The 17,608-nt window shown below is 38.2% G+C and overlaps 1 long non-coding RNA gene across 1 annotated transcript; it reads right to left on the bottom strand.

The window, feature by feature from the left end:
• Nucleotides 1-4,765: 4,765 nt before the first annotated feature.
• LOC119765352 lies at nucleotides 4,766-7,015 on the bottom strand. Its single transcript, XR_005276662.1, has 3 exons — nucleotides 6,930-7,015; nucleotides 6,618-6,853; nucleotides 4,766-5,023 (listed from the first exon to the last, which is right to left on the bottom strand). It is a non-coding gene; the product is annotated as an uncharacterized LOC119765352 (long non-coding RNA).
• Between the last annotated feature and the right edge of the window lie 10,593 nt (nucleotides 7,016-17,608).

Raw genomic sequence — 17,608 nt, 5'->3', positions numbered from 1 at the left:
CGCAGTCGGAGACCTGCCAGAAGTTGCTATAGCGGATGAAGCTAATGCCGAACGTGGGAGACGACCAGAGCCGCTCCGGTTCCTGATGGTCGCTGCTGCTGAAGATCTATCTTGTGAAGCTGTTGAAGGAGTTGAAGAGTTCCAAACCAACGCAGCTTGAGGAGGAGTGTTGGAGTGCAGCAAGCCTTGAGTTTGGGACAGATCGTAGTTAACCTTATTTGTTAAATCAGTTTGAATAAACATTCTCTATCTGAACTTCTTAGAAACCAGTCGCCTGATTTCTTTCGCTCTCCGACAAATTTCACGTAAATTAGAAGTATTGGAGTTTTAAATTTGATTGGAAAAATTGCCATTTAGAATGAATTGAAATATTTTTTAACAATTTGTTGAATTAGGGGTAAAACAGGTTTTCGCCTACTTGATACAGCATTTGACGTATTGATCATAGGGTAAATAAAATCTATTTCTTTTTTCAAAAATGTTTAATTTAATTATTTTTTAAATCAAAATTACAATTCCAATACTTCTAACTTACGTGAAATTGTCCGAGGATTCCGAATATGACAAAATTGAGACCAAAAAGTGCCGCTATGGAGGGCAGCAGGGTTAAAACTAACGTTGTAAATTGTTTGTTGTAGAAAAATCGAAAAACTATGAGAAAAACTGCGATTGGCCAAAAAGTTAATACCATAGGCTTATAGTCCATGAAATTGCCTATCTTTTGATCTATGAGAGTATGGGTGTTGGAGGCTGTTGGAAAAAGATATTAAGGTTTTAAAAAAATCCATTTTTGACAGTAATTTGCAAAAGCTAAGAGAAAATTTCAAACCAATCCTGGATGTCTATGGCACATTTTGAAGTGCTTCAAAAGACCTTTTGAATGCATCTACGAGAGTTGGAATTGATGAAGTTTTACGGAAATGTGAGCAATTTTAAGATTTTTTAGGTGTTTTGGACCTCAAACTTTGAAGCCCGTTTTACCCCACTTCCCTTTGTCGTAGAGGGCTCATATTTGGCATGAGTTCATCTCATATATAGACAAACAAACGCTGAAAGTTTCATCCAAATCGGAGCACCTCGATACGACCTCTAGAACAAACCGAGCAATATTTACAAATACTGCCTCTTAAGCTAAGATTTAAGAAACGGTAGCCTGAAACCCTACACGACTTACGTTGGAGCTTTTGTTTGTTTTCTAGGGATAATATAAGATGTTGATTCGAGCGAGAAAATTGTTGGGTTTGAGAATTTCAATCAGTTTTGAGCAAAGATTTAAGTAACGGTAGCCTGAAACCCTACACGACTTACGTTGGAGCTTTTGATTGTTTTCTAGGGAGAATATAAGATGTTGATTCGAGCGAGAAAATTGTTGGGTTTGAGAATTTCAATCAGTTTTGAGCAAAGATTTAAGTACTGGTAGCCTGAAACCCTACACGACTTACGTTGGAGCTTTTGATTGTATTCTAGGGAGAATTTAAAATGTTGATTTGAGCTAGGAAAAACGGTGGGTTTAAAAAATTCAATCATTTTTGAGCAAAGATTTAAGTAACCGTACAGGCTACTTATGTTGGAGCTTTTGAATGTATTCTAGAGAGGATTTAAAATGTTGATTCGAGCGAGAAAAATCGTTGGGTTTGAGAATTTCAATCAGTTTTGAGCAAAGATTTAAGTAACGGTATTCTGGGGAGAATATAAGATGTTGATTCGAGCGATAAAATTGTTGGGTTTGAAAATTTCAATCAGTTTTGAGCAAAGATTTAAGTAACGGTAGCCTGAAACCCCACACGACTTACGTTGGAGCTTTTGATTGTATTCTAGAGAGAATTTAAAATGTTGATTTGAGCTAGGAAAAACGGTGGGTTTAAGAAATTCAATCATTTTTGAGCAAAGATTTAAGTAACCGTACAGGCTACTTATGTTGGAGCTTTTGAATGTATTCTAGAGAGGATTTAAAATGTTGATTCGAGCGAGAAAAATCGTTGGGTTTGAGAATTTCAATCAGTTTTGAGCAAAGATTTAAGTAACGGTAGCCTGAAACCCTACACGACTTACGTTGGAGCTTTTGATTGTATTCTAGGGAGAATTTAAAATGTTGATTTGAGCTTGGAAAAACGGTGGGTTTAAGAAATTTAGTCATTTTTGAGCAAAGATTTAAGTAACCGTACAGGCTACTTACGTTGGAGCTTTTGAATGTATTCTAGAGAGAATTTAAAATGTTGATTCGAGCGAGAAAAATCGTTGGGTTTGAGAATTTCAATCAGTTTTGAGCAAAGATTTAAGTAACGGTAGCCTGAAACCCTACACGACTTACGTTGGAGCTTTTGATTGTATTCTAGGGAGAATTCAAAATGTTGGAAAAAAGGTGGGTTTAAGAAATTTAGTCATTTTTGAGCAAAGATTTAAGTAACCGTACAGGCTACTTACGTTGGAGCTTTTGAATGTATTCTAGAGAGAATTTAAAATGTTGATTCGAGCGAGAAAAATCGTTGGGTTTGAGAATTTCAATCAGTTTTGAGCAAAGATTTAAGTAACGGTAGCCTGAAACCCTACACGACTTACGTTGGAGCTTTTGATTGTATTCTAGGGAGAATTCAAAATGTTGATTTGAGCTTGGAAAAAGGTGGGTTTAAGAAATTTAGTCATTTTTGAGCAAAGATTTAAGTAACCGTACAGGCTACTTACGTTGGAGCTTTTGAATGTATTCTAGAGAGAATTTAAAATGTTGATTCGAGCGAGAAAAATCGTTGGGTTTGAGAATTTCAATCAGTTTTGAGCAAAGATTTAAGTAACGGTAGCCTGAAACCCTACACGACTTACGTTGGAGCTTTTGATTGTATTCTAGGGAGAATTTAAAATGTTGATTTGAGCTTGGAAAAACGGTGGGTTTATGAAATTCAGTCATTTTTGAGCAAAGATTTAAGTAACCGTACAGGCTACTTACGTTGGAGCTTTTGAATGTATTCTAGAAAGAATTTAAAATGTTGATTCGAGCGAGAAAAATCGTTGGGTTTGAGAATTTCAATCAGTTTTGAGCAAAGATTTAAGTAACGGTAGCCTGAAACCCTACACGACTTACGTTGGAGCTTTTGATTGTATTCTAGGGAGAATTTAAAATGTTGATTTGAGCTAGAAAAATCGATGTGTTTGAGAAATTCAACCAGTTTTGAGCAAAGATTTAAGTAACCGTACATGCTACTTACGTTGGAGCTTTTGAATGTATTCTAGAGAGAATTCAAAATGTTGATTCGAGCGAGAAAAATCGTTGGGTTTGAGAATTTCAATCAGTTTTGAGCAAAGTTTTAATAAATGGTAGTTTGAAACTCCACACGACTTAAGTTGGAGCCGTTGATTGAATTCTTGTGAGAATTGAAGATGGTGATTGCGAGAGAGAACAATCAAGTTTAAGAACTTTGATTGAATTGTAAAAAAATTTAAACCTGATGATGAATGCACTGGAGGAATTGTTAAAATTGCGAAATTTGAATTGTTACTCAAAGCGGAGTACAGGAGAAGGAAAATGTCGCAGATAGGGCGGGCGATGATGGTAGAATTTGAAGAATGCGTAAATGAGCACAAAATGTTGTAGAGATATTGCCTGTGACCATTCGAAATGTTAGTGCCGCAATTCGAATGTTTCTTGATTCTCCGTTAGACAACGGAGATGCACACGAAGCGAGAGCAACCTCGTGTGCAATGAAATGAGCCTGCTCCGCGGGTGCAACTGTATAAGTGTGAGCGCGTCGTCTGGGTAAATTGAAGTGTGCGCAACGCGCACGTTGGTAGAGGAAAAAGAGAGAGCGAAAACGAACGTAGACGCGGATGTGGCGTGAGAGTGAAGCTGATGAACTTCGAGATGAACTCGCGCGGCGTGGTTGAAGTAAATTGAGAGAGTTACGCGTGTGTTTGTTCGCTTGTGGACCGATTGTGTCGGGACTGGCCTTCGGGTTTCGGGATTCAGAAGCAGTTCTTCAGTCTGGCGTTTAATCCTGAAGCGAGCGGTTGAGTTTTATGTGGTGGGTGGTGGGACCATAAAACAAATCGAAGGTTCGCTCCCGCGTGTTGCAAAATGTAGCCAGAGTTACGACACCTTTGTTTACCACGCGGTTTGTTTATTTTCAAATTTTGACAGCAAATGCGTTCTTCATCTTCTTTGTTGTCTTCATGTTCTCGTCGAACATTTAGGTTTCATAAACATGGCCGTCGTTACAGAGGGCTGGAAAAAACGGATTTTTTTATGTCTTTAGTTTCTGCCCTTCAAAAGTATCATTTTTAATGTAAAAAATTACGAGGAATCGATTGCGGCAAATGACTGGGAGTGGTCCATTTTACCCCATTTTGCCTTTTTTATGGTGTTTTTCTCGAATATCTTCAACTGCCGTAGTTTCCCTGACTGAAAAGTCCGTCGGACGTCCGTCGTTTGTCGTCCGTGCAATTGTACGACGTCGCACGACAATGTCGTGCGACTTTCACGCGAATGTCATACGTTTTTGCACCAAAATGTCGTATTTGTCGTGCGATCGATCATCGAAATTGTTCGACATTGTCGTACGACATTCGACCAACGTCGCACGGTTTTGTTATTTAGGTTGTCGTGCCTTTGTCGTGTGCTGTTTTTTCGTTTTTATTAGGTTAGGTTGCAGTAAAAATAGACATTTTTTTTTTTAATTTTTAGATGTATTGTATATTTTCTGTAAATTAAACTTTTTCACTAAATTTCATATACATTCATTAATTTTAGATGTTGTGTATCGCGATCTTTAAGTGGTTTTTTTGGCGTTGTCTTCCGGTTGGCCTTTCAGCTCATCTCGTCACTTCGGCATCTTGGCCGGACTTTGTCAGCCATCTTTTCGAGTTTGCTTCCGTTTATTTCCCACGGATTGATGGCCACCGGAGTACGGGACAACATCAGTTTACCGGAAGTGTCCGGTGCAGGTGTTTTTGCGATCGTTACAGCTTCCGTTCCCTGGGACAAAACGGAGACGCTGGGTTGTCAGCAGGATCTGATTGGAATATTTTTGGTTACCTGAAAAAAGATTACGTCATTCGGCTGAATCATCCAAACATAACTAAAGTTTTGTTAAAAAAAGAAACCTCATGATAGATATCATACTCAAAAATTCTGCGAAAATTCATAAATTATGTAAATGTGGAATATTCAAAAACCTTTGAAGAACTGTAAATTTAATAACGTTAATTGTAAAATTCAACTTTCAATGTTAAAAAAAAAATATAGCCAATTTAAACATGAAAATTTTTAGGAAAAAAGACAAAAAATACTTTAAGACAAAAAAAAATCAAGCATTTTAAATTTCAGATAAAAATCAACACATGCATGGAGAATCTTGTTTTTTTTTTAATTTAAAGTACATGTGTTTCTTGGGACACTTAAGTCCTTGTAATGAAGCAATAAATTTTAAAGCTTTTGAACAATTTTGAAATGTTTGAATGTTAGAATCGTTAAAATTTAAAATATCAGAATAATTTTATAATAAAAACAAATTCTTTGATATTTTTAAAAATAGTTTATAAAATCAAGAATTTAAAGAATAATAAGTTTGAAAATTTAGGAGTTTAAGATTTGTAGAATCTAATTTTATAATTTTATAATTTTATAATTTTATAATTTTATAATTTTATTATTTTATAATTTTATAATTTTATAATTTTATAATTTTATAATTTTATAATTTTATAATTTTATAATTTTATAATTTTATAATTTTATAATTTTATAATTTTATAATTTTATAATTTTATAATTTTATAATTTTATAATTTTATAATTTTATAATTTTATAATTTTATAATTTTATAATTTTATAATTTTATAATTTTATAATTTTAAAATTTTATAATTTTATAATTTTATAATTTTATAATTTTATAATTTTATAATTTTATAATTTTATAATTTTATAATTTTATAATTTTATAGTTTTATAATTTTATAATTTTATAATTTTATAATTTTATAATTTTATAATTTTATAATTTTATATTTTATAATTTTATAATTTTATAATTTTAAATTTTATAATTTTAAAATTTTAAAATTTTAAAATTTTAATTTTATAATTTTATAATTTTATAATTTTATAATTTTATAATTTTATAATTTTATAATTTTATAATTTTATAATTTTATAATTTTATAATTTTATAATTTTATAATTTTATAATTTTATAATTTTATAATTTTATAATTTTATAATTTTATAGTTTTATAATTTTATAATTTTATAATTTTATAATTTTATAATTTTATATTTTTTTAATTTTATAATTTTATAATTTTATAATTTATTATAAAAACTATTGTTAAAAGATAACCAAGATAACTAAAGAAATAAACAGAATTGAATTGTATTGAAGAAATGTAAGAATTATATTATTTTAATTTTTTTATTTTCAAGCGAAATTATACTTTATTTGTAAAATTAAAAGTTTGAGAAAAGAAAGAAAAAATTTTGTTGTTTAGAATTTTGATAATTCCCCCCTCCCCTCCTCCACGCACATTTTCATCGTCCTCATTTATTTTTCAAATGGGAGGCACACCCACTCCATAGAGAAAGGAATTCAATACTCTTGCCCCCTCTATCGTTTCAAAAACAACTCACCGTATAAAAACCTCCGGCGGATCAGAAACGCCGCCTCATCCATTACATGCCGTTTGATCCTCCTCCTACTTGGTTATGGCACGCACCGCCACCTCCAGCGGAAAGTTAAACGCCAATCCGCTTCCTCGATCGCAGACCGGTTCCTTTCCCTCCCGTCTTCCGGCAAGGCCCGCTGGAGCAATGATGGGACCCGTTCTCCTCCCCCTCCACCATCACGAAGGCCGAAATCAGGAAATCTGGAATATATTGTTATGATAAAGCCGCTCGCCCACTCCGACCGAAACTTTCCGGTAAAAAAGGAACACAAGTTACCAATCAACTGGCCAAAATCCACACGAAACCTTACTGCAACGTAAAACTGGTTTGAATCGATTCAAAGTTTCTCTGATTTGATCAAGTCCAAACAAGTCCAACTGGAGAGAACTGTCAAACTGCGTCGAAAATCTTGACTTCAAATTGAAGGAAAATCGATGGAAAAACAATGTCGGTCATGTCAAGTGTTTGTCGTACGTTTGTCGTCCTTTCGACCAATCGATATCGAAACGGTAAAATCAAAACCGCGCGACAGCTCGTACGACGTGCGACATTTTTCAAACAGGGCTGTTTCGCGCGACATCGCCAGCTTCAAAGATGAGTGTGCTGCAAGATTCACGGTGAACGAAGGTGCTATCCTAACACTGAACGAACAAGTCGACGGAATTAGCCAGGAAATCGGAGGTCTTGAGAAGCGGAACGAGTTGATCGTGAGTGGTGTTCGTTTTTGCCGGATGAAAATTTTGCTGCGTATTTCAAGGCGATGTGGAAGCATGTTGGTCTCAAAAAAACTCAAATACCACCCGTTGACGTAAGGCGACTCAACATATCCAACTATAGCGAGAAAAACGGTTTGATAATGCTGCAGTTCGCCCTGAGGAACCACCGGGACGATTTCTACAGTGGATAGCTGCAGAAATGTAGCCTGCAGTTATCACACCTGGGAATCGACTCAACACGCCGAGTCTTCGTGAGTGAGAACCTGACGTTTGCGGCGCGCCAAATTAAGCGAGCTGCACTGCGACTGAAGGAGGCTGGGAAATTGTCGTCTGTCTTCACGAAGTTGGGCATCATTTTCGTGAAACGACGTAAAGATCAACAAGCTGTGGCCATATCAACCGAGAGTCAACTGTCCAGTTTTCTTTAAAAGAACTTGTGGTATTCTATCCTATATTCGACTTTTTTTTCACAAACGCTGATTTAAACTGTATTATTAACGATAAATCTTAATTGTATCTGTGACGTGAACCGTAATGTAAGACAATTTAAAGTAATACACTCAAACCCCGTTGGTTTGACACCAACTGTTGTCAAACGAACGGGGTCACTTTAGTTTGACACCCTTCTTACACGGAGTTCACACACACTACTAAACGTTTGTTTTGATAGTGTGCGTGAGCGCCGTGTAAAAAGTGACAGTTCGTCACTTTTTAGTTTGACTTTGACCAACCAACGGGGTACAAACTAAAAAAGTGTCAAACGAAAAAGTGACCAACCACCGGGGGTTGAGTGTATTCTCTGTAAAATCGAAATGTAGCATATTAAAAAAGGTTTCCTTCCTTTCTCCCCTAACGTTCACAGCACCTAAGAGGTCCTAATAAAAATAGGTGATGAGTAAAAAAACAGACTACCTACAGACTTTTTGTCAAGATTATACAGACACGGCCTTTGAGGAAAATGGCATCCCTCTAAACCGAAACCTTTCAGCTCGAAGAAAATTTTGCTGTGATTTGACTGCACTACAGTTGTTGTGATCTCAGTCGCAACGATGTTGGCAACCCAGCCTACGCTGCTGCAAACACCGAAGGAAACGTGCTCAACGACGGGCGCGAGACAGCATGCGTGACAAGGATGGCAACAAGGCGCCGGTAACGACTGCGAAGTAATGGTACGTTCGCCCCACTCAGAGCTGTAATTATTTATTTTTAATCTAATCTAATCTAATCTAACCCTAGCGCAGCCAGTCTTTCGAGGGCATCCTGGAAAATGCCTTAGGTTGATTAACGCCTAGCATGGAGTTTTGGTGCTCCGGGACCCTCGAGGATGGGACACTGTATTTCCACAAATGCCCTGGACACTATTTGCCGTGGTTATAGCGCCACAACTCGCTCAGAGCTGTAATTATTTATTTTTTTCAAGAAACTCGCGCTAGTTCCGCACGAGTTTCGCCACTCTAGTGCCGCACTCGATATTTTTTTCTTCAGTTTCATGCGAGTTCCACGTACATGCACTAACAAATGACGTTCGATTGAACCAAAACTCGCACCGACGAGTGCGGCACTCACCCAGTTAACTCAATCCGAATTCTGAAACGGAATCTAATTAGAATCGTATATAAATTCCGTTTAAAACGCAACAACCGGTTCCGTGTTCGAACCGGTTGTTGCGTTTTAAACGGAATTTGTGTACGATTCTAATTAGATTCCGTTTCAGAATTCGGATTGATTTGACTGGGCAGTGTCGCACCGGCTGTTTAAACGAACGTACCATAAGATCAAGCATGCCAGATTTGCAGATTTTTTAGCACAGGCTCAATGTTCAAACGTATTGTTAAACTATGTTAATCGGTGATTTCTTATGACATGATTTGCTCACAAAAAAGACAAACGTTTTACAGTTCTTCTGTCTGTGTGTGTGTGTGGTCCAATCCAATACCCGCTGGCCGGCAGCGAAATTATGGGAAAGTATAGTTTGTATCAGACTTGGGTTAAGCTGATACAGCTTATCTCAGTCCCGGGTATTAGGTGGTGTTAGCCCTCGCGCTGCTTCCAGTGACCCATTTCAGAATGACAGAGCTCCTTGCGGTCCAATTCCGAGGTCACTGGGCATTGTCTGTCCCCGCCTAAAGATAAAGCAACAACCAGACGGGTCCTCGATCTATCTTTAAACTTCCAATCCCATCAGGCAAAACAGGGATCGGCGCAGGTCAGATTTCAAAACGTCCAATATGGACGGATCTCACCAAATTTGCGAAGCAGCTGCCTCTAGTTTTCCTCATGTGATGATGATGGCCAGGTCCAGTCACGACGTTTTCCATACGCGACGCAGATTCACAATATGCCAACATACCACAACGACGACGGCGAATTCACGCGAAATGACCGAAATAATCGTCGCGACATTTTACGAATTTTACGATTCCGGAACAGATTGATGGATTAACGAAACGACTCTTTCGATTATAAATTAACGAACAAAACTCACAAAATAAATCAGGATTTTTTTTCGAAGTTCCTAAGCAACTGTTGACAAAATTCTGGCACACTGTACCACAACCAAAACAAGCACTCATTTCCAAAAGAGAGTGAGAGAGGTGAGCGTCATGAGCGTGAGAACCTGTACGTGCCCATGCAGCAAAACTGACGTTTAACCTTAATTTGACAAGCAGGGCGCTACTCAACGCACAATAACAATACAAATATGAAGAAGAAAAAAAACCATAAAAATGATGAAAATCTTGAAAAATGACCACTATTTGCACTAGGATTGGTGCGCTGGAAGTGGGGACGCGAAGTCGTGATTATTCAGGTTAATTTTTTTTCGTGTGCTTTTGTGTCGCTGTTCGTATGGGATGAGTGATTGTGTTAATCGAATAATAGCATCATTGGTGCGCTGGAAGTGGGGACGCGAAGTCGTGATTATTCAGGTTAATTTTTTTCGTGTGCTTTTGTGTCGCTGTTTGTATGGGATGAGTGATTGTGTTAATCAAATAATAGCATCATTGGTGCGCTGGAAGTAGGGACGCGAAGTCGTGATTATTCAGGTTAATTTTTTGGTGTGCTTTTGTGTCGCTGTTCGTATGGGATGAGTGATTGTGTTAATCGAATAATAGCATCATTGGTGCGCTGGAAGTGGGGACGCGAAGTCGTGATTATTCAGGTTAATTTTTTCGTGTGCTTTTGTGTCGCTGTTCGTATGGGATGAGTGATTGTGTTAATCGAATAATAGCATCATTGGTGTGCTGGAAGTGGGGACGCGAAGTCGTGATTATTCAGGTTAATTTTTTTCGTGTGCTTTTGTGTCGCTGTTCGTATGGGATGAGTGATTGTGTTAATCGAATAATAGCATCATTGGTGTAGTGGAAGTGGGGACGAGAAGTCGTGATTATTCAGGTTAATTTTTTGGTGTGCTTTTGTGTCGCTGTTCGTATGGGATGAGTGATTGTGCTAATAGCATCATTGGTGCGCTGGAAGTGGGGACGCGAAGTCGTGATTATTCAGGTTAATTTTTTTCGTGTGCTTTTGTGTCGCTGTTCGTATGGGATGAGTGATTGTGTTAATCAAATAATAGCATCATTGGTGCGCTGGAAGTGGGTCGCGAAGTCGTGATTATTCAGGTTAATTTTTTTTTCGTGTGCTTTTGTGTCGCTGTTCGTATGGGATGAGTGATTGTGTTAATCAAATAATAGCATCATTGGTGCGCTGGAAGTGGGGACGCGAAGTCGTGATTATTCAGGGTAATTTTTTTCGTGTGCTTTTGTGTCGCTGTTCGTATGGGATGAGTGATTGTGCTAATCAAATAATAGCATCATTGGTGCGCTGGAAGTGGGGACGCGAAGTCGTGATTATTCAGGTTAATTTTTTGGTGTGCTTTTGTGTCGCTGTTCGTATGGGGTTAGTGCATAATTTGTAAAGGAGCGCGTGGTCGTAAAAATATTCGGAGTGAAAAGTGATTTTTTTGTGTGCCTTTTGTCGTGAATTGTGTGTTTCTTGCTAGTAATAATAATATCAGTCCTTCCTTTATCATCGTTGATCGGAGGGCACGCCGCCGGTTGAGTTTGTCGTATTAATTGTGTTCCAAAGTAACTGGGTGTTAGTTGTGTTTAGTACTTCAGTCGATTGCGGGCGGTGAGGCCACGCGCTTACTTTACTGAATTATTTTTGTCTTTTTCGTCGAGTAATTGGTGATTTTTTTGTGCTTTTGTAAACTTAATTAATTGTTTTGTGATTTTCAAAGCCCTTACTATATCATCGTTGATCGGAAGGCACGGCGTCGGGTGGATTGTGCTTAAATTTTTGAATAAGGTTTTATTTTTGCTGTGAAAAAGCCATTTCTATATAATGTTTGAAAGACGCACTGACAATTTGGAAAGTCGAGTTAATAGTGGAGCAAAATAACTGTGTGTGAGTGATTTTGTGTGTTAACCAGAAAGACCTTCCCATAGCATCGTTGCTCGGAAGGCTCGCCGACGGGTCTGTTATGAAAGTCCTCCCCATAGCGTCGTAGCTCGGGAGGCATCGAAAAGCCAATACCTTATCCTACTAACCAAAAAAAAAATAATCACGTGATGCTTGAAGGAGATGCTGTGGATTCAACGGTCTCATGCGGTATCAACAAGTATATAGCGAAAAACCCGATTTAATCCCACCAGGGGTGAGATAGAGCCTTTCTTACTAAAGAATATAACTTCTCTCAATTCACAACATCGACTTGATACAAAAAATCTTATGATGAAAGCAAGGTATTATTAATGATGTGTTTTCTAAAAGAAATTGAAAACGCAATTTTCACCTATCGAATATTTTTAATCGTACAAATTCTTAGCTTCCAATGCGCAAGTGACGACACACACCGCGGTTTTGGTTTTCTAGTTTTGGTACGAGCCCAAAAACCGAACAAAGCAGGCGCAAAGCAAAACCGAGTTAACCGCACAGTGGGAAGCTTGCCATTCAGCGTCTACGAAAGTGAGAGAGTCAGAGATAGATATTTTTACAACCGCACCACTACACATTCAATCGTAATACCTTAGGAAGATAGCCATTGGCGTCGCGAGCATTGAAAACTTTGAAAACGATATAAAGCTTAGAAGCTTCGAAAGCAAGGCTGTATATCAAAGGTACTCGTCATCTTGCTTTGCATTAGTGTGAGTGCATGACTCCGTGCCACTAAAACCAAAACAATAACAAAAGAACAAAGGACCGTGCCAGGAAAACCAAAACATAAACAATGTCAATGTCAGTGGAGTGAGAGAGTCAGAGATAGCGATTTTGACAACCGCACTACTACACACTCAATCGCGAGTACCTTAGGTAGAAAGCCATGCTTCGAAAGCTCCTATTGGAATCCAATGAACTCCGTTAAATAAAACGACACGACAAATGAAGCCTACTTAAAGGCGATTTTAGGAGCACACGGGAAACAAATTGATTGTACCCGGATGAATGTCCTATGTCAAAAAAGTTTCTGCATAAACATTGGACAGTTATGCAAAAACGGACAGAGCAAAAGAAACCGAAAAGCTACGATATCTTACATGTTGAAGGAAACATCGGTAGACAAGCTACTACGAACAAGTATAAGTCAAGCCGAAACATATGCGCCAGCATTCTCGCGCCAGTATTCGAAGCTCAACATGACAACTTGTCGACTTGGCGACGAAGCGTCGAAAATCGATGCAGTGTGATTTTTAGCGTTTTTTCGGATTACAATTCATGCTGAATCGACATAGTTACGAAGCTGGAAATGACGTCCTGGCTTAAAGTAAAACCTATACCTTTCTTTAGTAAGAAAGGCAAAAGTAAATCGTTCAAAAATTGATCCGGATTGCCGATCGATGTCGAATTTGTTTCAGATGCTCACTCATGGTCTGTACTATGAATGTAGCAAGAAATTTCGAATAAAATCAGAAATGAAAAATGTTGGCGAAGGTCACCAGGTGGGCTTTTACCTTTTTTTAGGGATTTTGTTTCTTATGGTAGGTCAATCAAACGGCTCTAACTCCAGAACCATATTATGAATCTGGATGAAAATTTGGGAGGTTGTAGGGCTCGAAAAATGCAATTTTGAGATAAATAAAAGGTATGAAAATGAAAAATTTTGACCATATTTTCATTTGAAAACTGTGTATTTTCTGGAAAAGTCTGGCCGCATCCGAAAACAGATGGATAATTCGAAATTTGCGCGGCAACTCGCCCAGGTTCAGCACACTAGCTTTCATCTGCATTTAAGAGAATCGAAATCGGATTTATGGGAGCTGAGAACGGCGCGACACAAATTTTTGCAAAATTTTACCACATACGAACATCACTCGACCTCCACGGAATTTATTTTCTCAAAATTCGAGGGTTCGAGATAGACGAGTTCTGTCAAGGTGAATCGATAGAGCGTCGAAAATCGATGCAGTGTGATTTTTTAGCGATTTTTCGGATTACAATTCATGCTGAATCGACATATTTACGAAGCTGGAAATGACGTCCTGGCTTAAAGTAAAACCTATACCTTTCTTTAAAGCATAAGCATAAGCATAAGCATAGGTGCCCACCCGCAGTTGCTACTCCGTTATTGACCAGGACCTCCAGAAGTTACATCCACGAGCCGTGGAAGATGAGTGGGTGCTATCTTTCCTCGCTTCGCAACTTCTCAAAGGCCCCTATCATGCTGATCAATACCGGCGCCGGCCACGACCAGTGGTAGAGTCACGGGGAAGTGGATGGGAATGTTAGTCCGATACTTGAGTGATAGAGACCGCCCAATCGACTGCTTCTCCGACAAAGTATCACATGAGTTTTGAGGGGGTTAGTAGATGGGTATAAGGTCAGGATTCACGAGTGGCAGTGATGTGACCATGAGCATTTTGTTTATTGGTTGAACATTTTAAATCTTAGGCAGCCGGCTGCGGAAAGATGCATAATTGATTTTTTAAAGAGTTTTTTTTATCGAACGCGTGCCAACCGAGCAGTAGTGCTATGGGCTGGACTTATCAGTATATTTTTACTGTATCAACAATTTTGATAACGCGAGCAAATTTCAAGAATAGTTAATGAAAGACGCTTTACTCTTCATAAAGTCAATAGTTTAATAAGTTTATACTAAAACTGCCGATTGGAATAAATTATTACGATCAACAATTATAAACGAAAAGAAAACAGGACCCCACGTCATCGATTGTTATTAAATTAAAACGATACTTGAAACGAACTAAACCGGCGGCGTGCCTTCCAATCAACGATGATAAAAGAAGGACTTATGAAAAATAAAATATCAAATATAAGGCTCCGACAAACACGTTACAGAGTAACCGCGAGGTCCCGCTACTCACAATCGAATAAAAAAAAAATGTCAGCGTTACAGCTGTTAAGTTACACGCTGTTACAGAAACTCGCGACGGATATCAACATTTATAAGAAATCATAAAATATACAACCACGCAACTGATTTAACGAAATTTTCCGAAATATTTCTTCGATCTGGCGCGCGTTTTTACAGAAACGTAATAAGCTCAATCTGAAAATCTGGAAAATAATTTGATTAATATTGAACAAACTCATTCATACAGACTCTTACACACCATTTATGATAGTAAACCCTTAAATAACTAGTTTACTAAAAAAATCAATACATTAAATAAACATCAGATCAACAAAAACATCAGATTAAAAAAAACAAACATTTAAAAGCATTCAATGAAATGAATAATTCTAGATAACTTTTTCAAAACAACCATTTCGCTATGGATTTTGTATATTTTGTATGGACCTTTTGAAAAAGTAATCGAGAATTGTGGGCATAATATAACAGTTTGCGAATCGATCAGAATTTACCGAACGAAAAGTTGTATCGTAGCAGTTAAAAGCATTTCTATGCCGCCCTGCTACAAAATTCAAGGAAAACAAAGATATACGCTCAATTTAAATTGGTACCCAATTTTGAGAGGGTTAGGTATGCCTACCTTGAAGGAGTAGAACTACCCTGATCCAAACTTTCAATTTTAAAGACGCACACACACACACGAGTCATTCTCTGCCACACATACTAATACACACGTAATCAAAACGGGCTCACCAAATAAGTATGTTCCAAATGTGCACCTTGCAGCTTCGCGCGGCACATCGGCTTAACCGGGCAAATGTCCAAAAGCGCCCAGCACGGCCCGATGGCGATGCTGCCCCATCACAGCTACCCCTCAGGGGCCGATAGCTAGCGCCAGCACACTCGCGATCTCCATGCAGCAGAGCTTAGCGTAGTCGCCGCCTCATTCGATAAGCCAGCGCAGCTCACCGGACCAGCTCCGACACACAGCAAAACAGGCAAACACTGCGCACACTAACAAAACTCGTCATCACTCTATCATTGCTCGCATAGAACGGAAAATAGCATGACGATCGATTCGCCTCTCATGTTTTCGTACAATGAAAACAACCCCCTTCCCGTGCACTCGATATTTATGTTTCCTTTTGTCAACCATTGCAACGCCTTGAGACACAAACTCGCCCGCACATGTGTTTGTCTCACTCACTCTCTTTCGAAGGTTTGGCAGCACTGATCACTTCGCCCAAACACGCACACATCCAACTTGACAGCAACGGCTTTTCCCTGTTATTTCTTCTACCTCTGTCATCAGTATCGTCACCAATACCAGTGCAATCAGAGGACGGCAGCCACGACGGTACACCTCAACAGCTTATCACCAACTCCACAAAAAGCATTTTTTCTAAAGGTTAGCCTTGACAAAAATTTCAGGCACAACAAAAAAACTATTTTGTAGAATACATTATGCCGAAGAAACTATATGACAATTCCTCCACACTGCACTTTAAACAGGTGTTGCAACCCTTTGATTATTTGACTCTTCTTTTTTCTACACAAAACTGAGTTTTTTAATGAAATTTTCATCTAATAACACTTTCATTTTCCATTTCTTTCGCACTATTCTAATTTTTCAACCATGGGAATTGGTTTCTTTGCGGGATGAATACCGTCCTTAGGAGTACAGAACACGCACACTACTGCAAACCAATACGGCTGAAATCATCGCGGAGACTCTCTTGCGTTGAAAAACGTTCACCGAAGCCAAATTAAAATCGCGAAAATGCGTTCCATTTCAAAAAAAAACTTCCAAAATTCACTTTCCCCAGCATAATTAACTCCTCGTTGTAACTTTCCACGAACATTGAAATGTTTTACTACAAAAAACATGCCAAAAATCGAATTAAAACCGCGGACCACGACGTTTCAGCAACTGCTCTCGATGACAGGGCTGCCAGTTCTGTAAAACCTATACCTTTCTTTAGTAAGAAAGGCAAAAAGTAAATCGTTCAAAAAATTGATCCGGATTGCCGATCGATGTCGAATTTGTTTCAGATGCTCACTCATGGTCTGTACTATGAATGTAGCAAGAAATTTCGAATAAAATCAGAAATGAAAAATGTTGGCGAAGGTCACCAGGTGGGCTTTTACCTTTTTTTAGGGATTTTGTTTCTTATGGTAGGTCAATCAAACGGCTCTAACTCCAGAACCATATTATGAATCTGGATGAAAATTTGGGAGGTTGTAGGGCTCGAAAAATGCAATTTTTGAGATAAATAAAAGGTATGAAAATGAAAAATTTTGACCATATTTTCATTTGAAAACTGTGTATTTTCTGGAAAAGTCTGGCCGCATCCGAAAACAGATGGATAATTCGAAATTTGCGCGGCAACTCGCCCAGGTTCAGCACACTAGCTTTCATCTGCATTTAAGAGAATCGAAATCGGATTTATGGGAGCTGAGAACGGCGCGACACAAATTTTTGCAAAATTTTACCACATACGAACATCACTCGACCTCCACGGAATTTATTTTCTCAAAATTCGAGGGTTCGAGATAGACGAGTTCTGTCAAGGTGAATCGATAGAGCGTCGAAAATCGATGCAGTGTGATTTTTTAGCGATTTTTCGGATTACAATTCATGCTGAATCGACATATTTACGAAGCTGGAAATGACGTCCTGGCTTAAAGTAAAACCTATACCTTTCTTTAGTAAGAAAGGCAAAACTATGTGCTTGATGAGTCTGCAACTTCAACTATCGGACTAACATTCCTCCCTTTCGTTGAACTGCAGGCTTCTTGGGAGGGCGCCGGTATTGACTAATAAAGTAGGGATCTTCAGAGGTTAAACAGTGAACGGATGGTTGGCTCCCACTGATCATTTTTGATTCATTGTTTAACTTCAGCTGATCTGTCAATAACGGAGTAGCAGC

This window comes from Culex quinquefasciatus, chromosome 1 (genome assembly GCF_015732765.1).
Source record: "Culex quinquefasciatus strain JHB chromosome 1, VPISU_Cqui_1.0_pri_paternal, whole genome shotgun sequence".
NCBI classification, from domain to species: domain Eukaryota; kingdom Metazoa; phylum Arthropoda; class Insecta; order Diptera; family Culicidae; genus Culex; species Culex quinquefasciatus.
Note: the sequence above shows the minus strand (reverse complement) of the source record. Positions and strands in the feature narration are given on the sequence as shown.